The 12,235-nt window shown below is 31.6% G+C and overlaps 1 long non-coding RNA gene across 1 annotated transcript; it reads left to right on the top strand.

The window, feature by feature from the left end:
- Positions 1 to 1,684: 1,684 nt before the first annotated feature.
- On the top strand, positions 1,685 to 3,647 carry LOC131607636 (uncharacterized). Its single transcript, XR_009285370.1, has 4 exons — positions 1,685 to 2,072; positions 2,148 to 2,408; positions 2,500 to 2,564; positions 3,169 to 3,647. It is a non-coding gene; the product is annotated as an uncharacterized LOC131607636 (long non-coding RNA).
- The last annotated feature ends 8,588 nt before the right edge of the window (positions 3,648 to 12,235 follow it).

The following is a 12,235-nucleotide window of genomic DNA, read 5'->3' on the forward strand; positions in this document are numbered from 1 at the left end:
ATGTGTTAACCATGTCAGGGAGTTAACTGATGACGGTAAACTATGTGCGAAGCGTGTTATAGATGAAATGATGACGATTAGCTATGTGTTTACCATGTCAGAGATTCAATTGATAATGTTCGATCATGGAAGAGATTCAACAGATGATGGTTAACTATGTGTGAACAATGTCAGACAATCAACTAACGTTGTTCAACTATGTATGAATCATGTCAGGGATGCACTAATGATATTCGACTATGTGTGAACCATGTCAGGGATGCACTGATGATGTTCAACTATGTGTGAACCATGTTAGTAAGTCAACTGATGATGTCCGACTATGTGTGAACAATGTCAGAGATGCACTGATGATGGTCAACTATGTGTGAACCATATCAGGTAGTCAACTGACGATGGTTGACTATGTGTGAAACATGTTAGGGATTTATTGAAGATGGTCAACTATGTGTGAACCATGTAAGGTAGTCAATTGATGATGGTCGACTAAGTGTGAACCATGTTAAGATGCACTAAAGATGACCAACTCTGTGTGAACCATGTTAGGTAGTCAAACTGATGATGGTAGACTATGTGTGAAACATGTCAGAGATGCATTGCAGATGGTCATCTATCTTTTAAAATTATGTATTTGTAAAATATTAAAAATTACGTATTTGAAACAAATATTACTAAGAAAAAGTAAATAAAATATAGTTTTTTTTTTTGAAAAAAATAAAATGCTCTTAAGAATAGAATTTTATTTAAATAAAAAGTAATGATTTTTTTTTTTAAAATTGAGAGTAAATTGGTTTTTTTAATTAAGTATCATGATTTTTATTGAAATATTTAGCATAGTATTTCCTTATTTTTTCAAAATCACATTTTTTAAAATAAGTAATAACTTGAGTTTTTTAAATAGGGAAAAATATATTTTATTTTATGATAAGGAATTATGATTGGATAAATTAAAAATTATTTGTTACTAAAATTGAGAGACAGTATTTTTAAATATAATCATGAAATCATTAAGTGGTCAGTTATAACCATTAAATTAGAATGATATTAAAATGATATTAAAAGTTTAAATTGACACTAACTATCAGTGTAAACTATGACTGAAATTTAATCATTCCTTAAAAAGCAATATTTATTCTAAAATTAAATATATATATATATATATATATATATATATATATATATATATATATATATATATATATATATATATATATATATATATATATATATATATATATATATATATATATATATATGATTGACTTTTAAGACACATTTATTACTGCATTGTCTCTCTATTTATATTTTAATTACTAATTTTAATGATTGATTTTTAAGACATATTTATTCTAACAATTTAATTTATCATTATCACCCATTAAAAAGCAATAACAATATGACGTTGAAGAAATAACTTAATTAATTTTTATAAGTATATTATATATATATATATATATATATATATATATATATATATATATATATATATATATATATATATATATATATAAATATATATTAAAATTAGTTTTCATGTATCCCCTTTCATTATTTTTTTAAATTAACTTTTAATAATAAATTCTCATTTATTATTAATTTTTGTACTCAACTTTTAATAATAAATCTCCTTTTATTATTATAATTTTTTTTTCAAATTTTTATTTTTGTAAAACATATACTGTGACACAATTCCATCAAGAACAAATTAGGGAAATTTCAGTTCCCTCGCAATTCATTTTGTTTCCCTCCCCGATCATCTTCTGTGAAAATTTCCCGCTTCCTACAAGTTCAATGATTCCAATTCCTTGTTCATAAAAGACCATCAAGTTCAGAAATTCCTCTTCTGTGTTCACCTACAACTGCGATTAGGGTTTTTCACTCTTCTACTAAACTCTATCTACAATTGATCTAAGTCTCCGATTCATCTGGGGTATGTGATTTACCATGTAGTGTTCACCTTGCTTGAGGGGATTTGACATCTGCAAGAGCTTTCACATTGCTTTCTCTGTTTGCTTTCTCTGTTTGCTGTTCTTCGATTTCCCCTGTTCATACTTCCAAATATTATAACTCAGGTTATTCTCTCTTGACTCCAGTTTTTTATACTCATTTTATTTATTATTCTTATTTTACTATTGTTATTAATATAGAATACTCGTGAATCGACAATTTGTCGCTCATTCGAAACTACAAAGTTTCTGAAGCTACAACTACTTCTAATGTTGAGATTATACCAGGTTCAGTATATTTACTCTAGGAATGAAGAATGTTGAGGTCCATATTTATTTCTTTTGTATTAGGCAATTTCTCTTCTTCTGTCCAAATCTTTGTGCAGATCCCAAACTGGCTTGGAGACAAAAGACAATCTGTTCAGCTTACCCAAGGCATATATGGCATCTCAAAAAAGAAATGTATGATACAATTTCAATTGATAAATACCCTGCAATTGGATTTCCAAGTTTGGTTTTATGCTTTATTTTGAATGAAATTGTTTCTTTGCAGTTAAACAATTTAGGGGAGACAACACAACTGTTACGATAAGCACCTTTAGAAGAAAGTCGTAAACAGTAAGTGTCATCAGCGCTTCATGTGTATTTCAAGGACCGGCTATATCGTAGAACTTTTTTTCCCACTCTTTCTGAATTGCGTTTAATTCCAACTTCTTTCACATCTATAAGGTTACTCTATCTTGCATTTTAGTGTCTGTATGTCCTTCAAATTCAGACTTGTTCTGGAACAAACTTTATGTTTCTATTGCAAATGTTGTGGAAGTTTCTTTGGCACCTGTTATATGGAGTCTCCTACAATGTATCTTGGTACCTGTTTCTGCAGTAAACGTTTTATGAAATCCCTAACAGATTCAATAATCACACATCTGATATATAAAAGATTTTCAAAGATGTTGTTGTTGTCAATAACTATAGTCCTTAACTGTAGAGTCCGTAATGTTTTAAAAACAATAACATTTTTGTGATCTTAACTTTAGTTTTTCCTTATTTAGTGCTATATGTATTGAATCTTTAGTGTTATATCTTTTTCTATTTTACATATTTCTTGTTCTACGATAATTTTTACCAATAGCTTATTTGACATCACTTAAGAGATACTAATATAAATGTAATCTTACATTTGACAAAAAGTTATATGCTGACTTATGTATCTCATTTGAAGGTCTGTTTCATTATTGAAGGTGACGGGCCTAAGCGTGTATGGTTGGAAGCGATGAGAACCCCGACAATTGTTTTCTACCTGTCGTACATATTCTTCATCAGGATCAATGGGCAAATGTTGTATGCAAAGGATCTAAAATCCAAACTGGAAACAGTCTCTGGTTTGCTGCTTGATTTGAAAGCTAAATTAACTTCTTATATGGAATCAAAGTTAAAGCAAGAAATTGATGAAGAGCTTTCAGAAGGAGGCCTTGAAGAACCAGGAAAGAAGACACACGAAAGTTCATTGTTTTGGAATAAGAGAAAATAAGATGATTTTATACTGTGTATAGTCTTTAGTTATACTAAATCTCAGCTTTTGTAAGAATTTGTTTTGAGATTCGATTGAATGAAAGAAAAAAAATCCAAGTTTGTGATTTGAAGCACTTTGAATGGCATGGTGTGTGCTTATTTGAAACTCATTATTTTGATTGATACTAGGAAGAACTCATTATTTGAATATTGATTGATTCACAAGGTGAGACTATTGTGAATCTTCTCATGACTACATAAAGACTAAAGTCATGTCCCTTTTAAATAATCAATTTATCCGCTTTCTTCAACTTTAACATGCAGTGCATAGTAAGAATACTACTCGAGTGATTAAGCATAATGAGTCTAATATGTACTAACTACAAGTAGTTGAACAACTACTTGCGTCCCTGTGTTCGCAAAATCGTATTTTACTGCGCCAACTTCACACCAAACTGGTATAGTACTAACTCCTGCGACGCAAAGTAACTGCACAAATTTCCAACAAGTTAAGAATGAAATGTCCATATAAAAAGCGAGAATGAACCAATTCTGCTTGCACATACCACTTTAAGCTTTCATGATCTTCTCCACGCCCAAGTGGGTCGAACCCAAAATCTCCAACCAAACCGTCGATGAACAAAGTTTATTCCATCTATGTTGTCGTCGTCTAGCTCATTCAGTTCTGTCCACATGTCAATGAGGGCAGAAACAAGTATATTTTTGTCTTGAAAAAATAATCCAAGGTCCATGAAGCAATCCTTGATGATGGGATTATTTTCTAATGTATCTTCTGTTGGAAATTATAAAATAATAATTTCCTTAGTGTGTTCTAATGTGACAAAAAATGGGAATAGATTTTTGGTTGTTGCATAAATTTGTTTTTTGAATTCAAATTTACAACATTTCATGAAAGGGTGCCTTGTGTCATTATAGATGAACCATTGCAATATATGGTGAAAAGGTGTTATTTCATCAAGAGTTGCAAACTTATGAAACAACACATGCATGGCCTATAAATACACATTTATGAATCCAAAATAAAAAAAAATCATTCTCTAATATATTATTCCAGACAGCTTCCTTGCATTCGAGTTTCTTCACCGGTCTTGTGCAGACTCGAGTAAGGCTGAATTATCCTGGGTATTCAGGTCATTTCAACTCTAAGACAATCGAGAGTGTGCTTGAAATACTTATAAGGAAAGTGATTTCGTTCACGATTCTAGCATCGATTCCATTCGATCTCTCCGATATTTCTAACAATCTTATAAGTATTTTGCATAATGGAAATCAAGCAATAGAAATTGAGGCTTCCGTTTCAAGCATCAAAGCATGAACGGTTGTGTCGTGGACATATTCTAATACAAGAAGAATCGCTATTATAAATCCGGGTACGTTTTGTTATTTCTCATAGAAATTTCAGAATTATGAAAATCATAATATCGACTTTGAATTAATTTTCTAACAATTAATATCAGAGTAATAGTTACTTATATTATGATTATTCAATAATGATAGATTGATAACAAATTTTTTTTATTCAAAGATAATCAATTACATATATGGCATATCCATTTTGTTTTGCATTTGTTTAAAAAAAAAAAAAAAACGAAAATCGAATTGTTTGCATATTCATATAAAGAAAATATGAAATTTTCTGTACTGTGTTAGAGTACAGTGCGTTAAAATTCAATTAAAATTCTGTATGTGTTTCACACTTCAATGCAGTATGATATGATAGACATTGTCATGTATAAATTTTGTTGCTAATATATTATTAACTATAGAGGTGCATTGTTAAGAGTACCATCATTTTCCAACCAGTATAACGGTGCCATCCTTTTTTCAAACAATGTTAGTTGAATTGAAACTTCGTTTTTATTTATTGTCTGCCAATGTTGCACGAAAATAAGCATGTCGTGAATCATATATATGTTATATAGAGTATATAAAAGCAACATTTGGCTTATAGTCGGCAATGCAATGCTTCTTGCACAGAAAATATATAGAGAGAGATTATTTAAAGATAATGAATAAGTAAAAAAAAAAATATATATATCTTTTGTTTGATAATTAATCATTAAAGTATATAATTGAAAGTAAATCTTGTTTTAGAATAATAGCTTTTTGGAAATGGCTTTTGAAAATTTGGAATCAAATTGTTTTGATTTGAACTATAAGCATTGCTAATATAAACTGGTACTGTATGATATTTTGAAAAAGAAAAAAAAATGGGAAAATTATGTGGTGTTAAGTAAATTAGTGGAAAGATAGATTGAAATCAAAAATTTAAAATTTTATGAATATGGATTGATTGATTACAGATGTAGTCAAATTTATTAAGGATCACGATTTCTGTTATTGAGTTTTGATTTGGTTTCTACGAGACATAAAGATGATCCAAGAATGGATCATGACTTATATAGACTTTTGAATTTGGATTCTAATGTAATTGAATCCCGAGATGTGGAATTTTGAGAACCTATCACGGAGGATATGGAATTCGAGATTCTCACTAATGAAAAACTTCGTGAGGAAAGTTCTCCACAAATTGTTGAAACACAAACCAAAGGTTTGTCACTAATTGTTGAAAATAACTCGAACTCAGAATAAGCAGGAAGTCTGAAAGACTAAGGATCTAGGACATAACAAAATAGATTCTCGACTTATTTTTCTTTTCTAAAAGAATGAAATAGTGAGAATTTTGTTTGTAAGATTCTGATTATTCTTCAAGTGGAAGATGATCCTTGGACTTACAATGAAGAAGTAACTTCAAGAGACTTCTCTTGGAATGATGTTCTTATCTAAGATGAAATAGATTCAATAATGCCAAACCATACTTGAAACTTGTCAATCTACTTACAAGATCAAGATCCATTGGATGCAAATGGATGCTTAGAAGAAAGTATCATAATGATGGTACATTAAACATCTACAAGGATTGATTAGTAAACAAGGGTTTTTAAAAAAAAAAAAAAAGGAACATGTTAATTATTTCAACACATATGCGCTACTAAAAAGGATGTCAAAGCGACATTCCTAAATGGAGATCTCGATGAGGAGATTTACATGAAAAAATCAGAAGGTTGTGTGCTTCTTGGTAATGAACAAAGGGTGTGGAATCTTATCTTTGTATGGATTAAAACAAGCACCAAAACAATGGCACCAAAGGTTTGATTCTATCATTGCAAGATTCACAAATTAAAAGGGAAACGCACAACTTAGGGGGAGACTTTTAATTCTTATCAAAACAAGAATTCAAAAAGTTTGTCATCATCAAAAAGGGGGAGATTGTGAATAATATCTTATATCTAGTTTTGATGAGGACAAAGATTATCAAAGAAGAAAAGGATCAAAAGTGTCATGCACATCAATGATGAAGTTGATCAAGAAGTTTTAGCAAAGAAATTCAAGTGAAGAATTTGAGAGAAGTGAACATAACTAAGGTACTCATTGCAATTTATACCATACTAATTTAAATTGCTCATAATTTTATCTCTCACTTCATCTAAAAACCTTCTTGCATCATCATGCATGATTATCTAAAAAGCTTCTTCATCTAATTCTTGTGATAAGTGTTTGTACACAAAGTTGTGTAAGAATATTGTGATATTCTTTGTCTCTATGTTGATTACATGTTGATCATTATCAAAGAGATGAATGAAACCTTATAAACAAAGAGGTTTCTAACTTCCACAACCAAGATGAAAATCTTGAAATAGTGGACACTCTTTTCGATCAAAGTAAAGCGAAAGAGTGGGGGTTTAAAACATAGTCAAATACACTATATTGAGAAAACTTCCACATTCAAGATGAAAGATCTTGGACTAATTGACACTCTTTTGGGGATCAAAGTAATGAGAAAATAGTGGGGGTTATGAACTTTGTCAATACACTTTGTTGAGAAAGTTCTTGATAAGTTCAAACTGTCACGTTTCAAAAAGTGAATATTCAATTTGATCTTAGTGTCAAAATAATGACGGAAGAGTTGTGGTCATATTAGAATACACAAGTGAAATTGTTCTTCTAGTATAATGTGCTATATCCGACACAATATTTGCAATTAGTAAATGAATTGATTTACTAGTAATCCAAATAGTGAGCATTGGAAGGTCATCACAAGGATTTTCGGTCACAAGAACTTTTGATTATTTCTTAAAAACCAAATCTTGACCTCCATTATAGTAGGTTCTCTGCCATATTAGAAGGATATACCAATATGAGTTGGATATCAAGTGTTGGAGATCATACATTTACAACCAAGTGAATATTTACACTAGTTGGGGGTGAGATTTCTTGGAAGAGCAAGAAAGAAAGATGCCTCACTCTTTTGACCATGGAGCCATGGTGTGTGGATCTCGCTTCCACTGGTCAAAGAAGTTAAATAGTTAAAGGACCTTCTGTCGGAAGTTCCATTGGCTAAACACAGTGTTTCAAAGATGTTAACACAATGTGTTAGTCAAGGCAATTTAGCAAAAGAATTCAGATAAGTGTAAAATGGAAGTCTGGGCACTGAGGCCTTAGACATTCGTGAGAAAATTGATTAAAGATGTAATCATTTACTCGCATATATACGATCGATCTATAATTTGGGAAATTCATTTACTAAGCCACTGGCCAGAGACTTAGTAAAAACAACCTCAAGAGGTATGAGGTTGAAACTCCTTGAGTAAGAGTTCCGACAGCGGCGGCAACCCAATCTTACGTTAACAGAACATTAACCTCAAGATTTTCAATGGGTAACAACAAGTCGCTGATTTGGATAATTGTCGAACATTTCGTGATAAATATTGACCTTAAAACGAGGGTTGAGTTTTATTTTAAAACTCTTAATGAAGTTCAATACCAAGGGTACGTGTCTCGTGGAAAAGGACACAATATGATCTTCACCTATGTGAATTTCGAGATGGTGCCGTCTCAAAGTGAGAGTTGGAGTTTCTCTCATGAAAAATTCATGAAACAGGATAGCACATGGCCATAAATAAGTGCTAAGCGAGTTATGCAGAGGAAGAACCTTTAAAGAGTGTGTGTAAGGCAACACCGGTCTAATCATATGGATTCATGGTTTAAAAGCTTTGCTACCTAATATTCCGATTAAACTTTGTGTTGTTCTCACTAAGGTTAAGTTTTAAATCGAAAGATACCTAACTGTATTAACACTCTTTATATCTCATTTCTGGAATTATTAATTTTGTAATTATTAGAACAAGTGGGGGATTGTTGGAAATTATAAAATAATAATTTCCTTAGTGTGTTCTAATGTGACAAAAAATGGGAATAGATTTTTGGTTGTTGCATAAATTTGTTTTTTGAATTCAAATTTACAACATTTCATGAAAGGGTGCCTTGTGTCATTATAGATGAACCATTGCAATATATGGTGAAAAGGTGTTATTTCATCAAGAGTTGCAAACTTATGAAACAACACATGCATGGCCTATAAATACACATTTATGAATCCAAAATAAAAAAAAAATCATTCTCTAATATATTATTCCAGACAGCTTCCTTGCATTCGAGTTTCTTCACCGGTCTTGTGCAGACTCGAGTAAGGCTGAATTATCCTGGGTATTCAGGTCATTTCAACTCTAAGACAATCGAGAGTGTGCTTGAAATACTTATAAGGAAAGTGATTTCGTTCACGATTCTAGCCTCGATTCCATTCGATCTCTCCGATATTTCTAACATCTTCCAAATAGTTTTGCAGCTATTTAAGCAAACCAGGATTAGAATAAGCAATAGAATGACATGTGGGCATATTCTTTATCATTCGGTAGTGCAAAGTGACAGAAAAGAGAAACTGCATCATCACTGCTAAGTGGCTTTAAGGACAATGTTTCAAACCGTGGGAACATGACTCTAGAAGTTATCAAAATTTTACAAAATGAAACCCGAGCCTATAACGTCTCAACAAAGGATTTTATGCCTAGGCAAACATTATCAAGAACCAACGTTACTGGACAAATTTTCACAATTTTGTTGAGCAAACTACTCAATTGTTTAACCGCGTCCTCATCGTTTACGGGGCAAGGCTCGTCATACCCACAATGTTGAAACAAGTTCTGAACAATGCCCTTCAAATTGGGAGTGGTGGTCCGACGCGGCAGTTCCGTGAAACAATAATATCTGAAAAACTTGTTCATCAAAGTGACCATCTTTGAAAGCCCAAGTTCTCCAAACAGTGAGTCCCGTTTTAGCACCAATTTTCATACCCATCAACATCACCACCATCAATGTTCGAATCGAGCTTCGAAAAATGAATTGAAAAGAAATCAAAAGCTAAAAAGAACCATAAATAAGAAGCTAAAAATAGAAAAATAGAAAATGAGAAATTGGAAAGAATCGGGAAGGAATGAAGAATCGGGAAGAGTATTTTGAGAAATTGAGAAGATTGTTAAAGAGAAATTGAGAACGAAACTGGGGAAGATGAAACAAAAATTAATAATTATAATAAATATTAATAAATGATTTATTGGTGTGGAGAGATTATTAATAAGTGATTTATTGGGTGTGGAGAGATTTAGGATAACAATGGTGTATCCCATATCCAATGGGTGTGGTTGATTTAAAACCAAAAAAAAAAGAAAAAAAAGGTCTCTCACATAAGAGACCTATGGAGGTAGCGTACCGCAGACGGCGCCGTCGTATATATCCAGAGTAGAAATAATTATACATTACCCCTGAAATGAAAATGATGGGCTAATCTTGATTATGTAAAGAGGTGGTTCATCTTATCCTTAGTGGTTCACTTTATTAAAATTTAAAATTGTTTTCCACAAATTTAAAAGTTTGTTTTTCACGCATATCATATAAGGGTGTAATCGGATCAGTTTGGATCGATTTTTGGTAAAAAAAAGTCTGAACCGATGAAATTTCCATTAGTTTGGTTTGATTTTTTTTAAACCTTTTTCAAAAAATGGAACCGAATCAACCTAACCGGTTTGGTTCGGTTTGGTTTAGTTCGGTTGATCGGTTTACAAAGTTGTTTTTCCAAACATTTTACTCATCAGTGTATTTTCCATAATCATGATTTTCGATGTATTTTATGCTATTAATTTTTAAAATAATATTTTTTATGTAACTTATTTCATGCTCTATTTTTTAAAACAAATTACAAGTTTCTCTTGATCCATGTGAAACAATGACATGATTTTCCATTGCATCATGAAATAAGTTCACGATTATATATAAAAGTTGACACTTGACATTAGAGGGTTAGAAAGAGATTTAAAATCTTAACAAATAGAACACAACAAAACACACATCAATTAACATGTTTCACACTTCAAACACACATCAAAACTATTTTGTAACCAGACTAGAAAGAATTTTGTTGAAGTAGAAGAAATAATAAAAGGTAAAAAAAATATAAAATTAAGGAAAAGAACTTGAATTCAAAGAATACGACCATAATAACGGTAGAGAGCAATAGTTGTGGCAGATAGCGAGAGTAGAAGTTCAGTGAAAGCAAGTTTTTGTGACTTATGGTTTCTATTTTCTAAGTTTTTTAGTTTGGTTCTAGATGAGTGTTTTGTTGATAGGAAGGAAGTGTAAACAAAGATGGAGAATTGTAGGACCGATACAAAATTTGAGCTTAATAATGAGTGAAATAAAATATTTAGAGCGTAATTATTTCCATTGGTTCGGTTCATCGGTTTGACGGTTCCTAAAAACTAAAACTAAGAACCGAATCAAACCACATCGATTTTCATTGGTTCTGTTTGGTTTTAGAGCCGAACTAAAAACATTCAGTTTTATTTCGGTTTGGTTTGGTTTGAATTGTCGGTTTAACTGGTTTTTTCTAATCTACTTACACCCTTAATCTCATATACGTTACGTGTCTTTGTAAGTGAATTAGACACTTACTTTTGCCATAAATTAAATCAGAGATGTATCTTTGTAAAATTTACGAGAAAATACTTCTGAAACAACCCTTAAGTAGGAAGGTTTGACATTTTTAAGAAATACATTAATATAATAGGCCATTCATAATAAGTATAGTATCATAAGAAATTATTTTCAACCGTACACTTAAACAATAAGATTAAAATATCATATATTAGAATCAACTCATAATCCATAATACTATCAAAATGAAAAATTACAAATCATAATATTATCTAGAATCAATAATACAAATACTATCAAATACTATTGGGTATATCTGACCTCCTATGTTCCTTCTCTGCCTCATGTACTGCAATGTCTTATGTGCATCCGGTAGAATGGCATCTACATTGGCATTCTCAAGAGTGCCTTCTACAAGGTCTCTCCTCTCTCTATATATATACATGTTCACACAATATCTATAATACGATGACATGCGGATAAAGCATCAACAACATGATTTGCCCTAGCATGTTCCTCCTCTAATATCTCCTGATTAGCTGGCCTAGATAGATGTCTGTGAGCATCTGGTGTCATGTAAGGATGTGACACTCTAAAATACCATTGGATGTAGCCAAATGCATTACTCAATAAATGGAGAGCTGGCACACTTCGTGTTTCCTATGGTACTAGATGATTATAGAAATCATCAAACATTGTGTTAATATCTCTAAGGACCGAAGCAGGAGGAGCAGACACGAAGGGGTCTCTTGGAACACCCTGTAGAAACTCGAATTAGCGCATGACTTTCTTAGGCAGATGTGGATACATCGGGCATGACTCACAAGCCAACCATTTAGAGTAAAAGGCTACATCATCCAAGGGATGCATTTGACGGTGATCGTCGTACGGCTGGAAGTGTATATCATCGGTTGTAGTATAGTCAAGAA

This window comes from Vicia villosa, linkage group LG5 (assembly GCF_029867415.1).
Source record: "Vicia villosa cultivar HV-30 ecotype Madison, WI linkage group LG5, Vvil1.0, whole genome shotgun sequence".
Taxonomy (NCBI): Eukaryota; Viridiplantae; Streptophyta; class Magnoliopsida; order Fabales; family Fabaceae; genus Vicia; species Vicia villosa.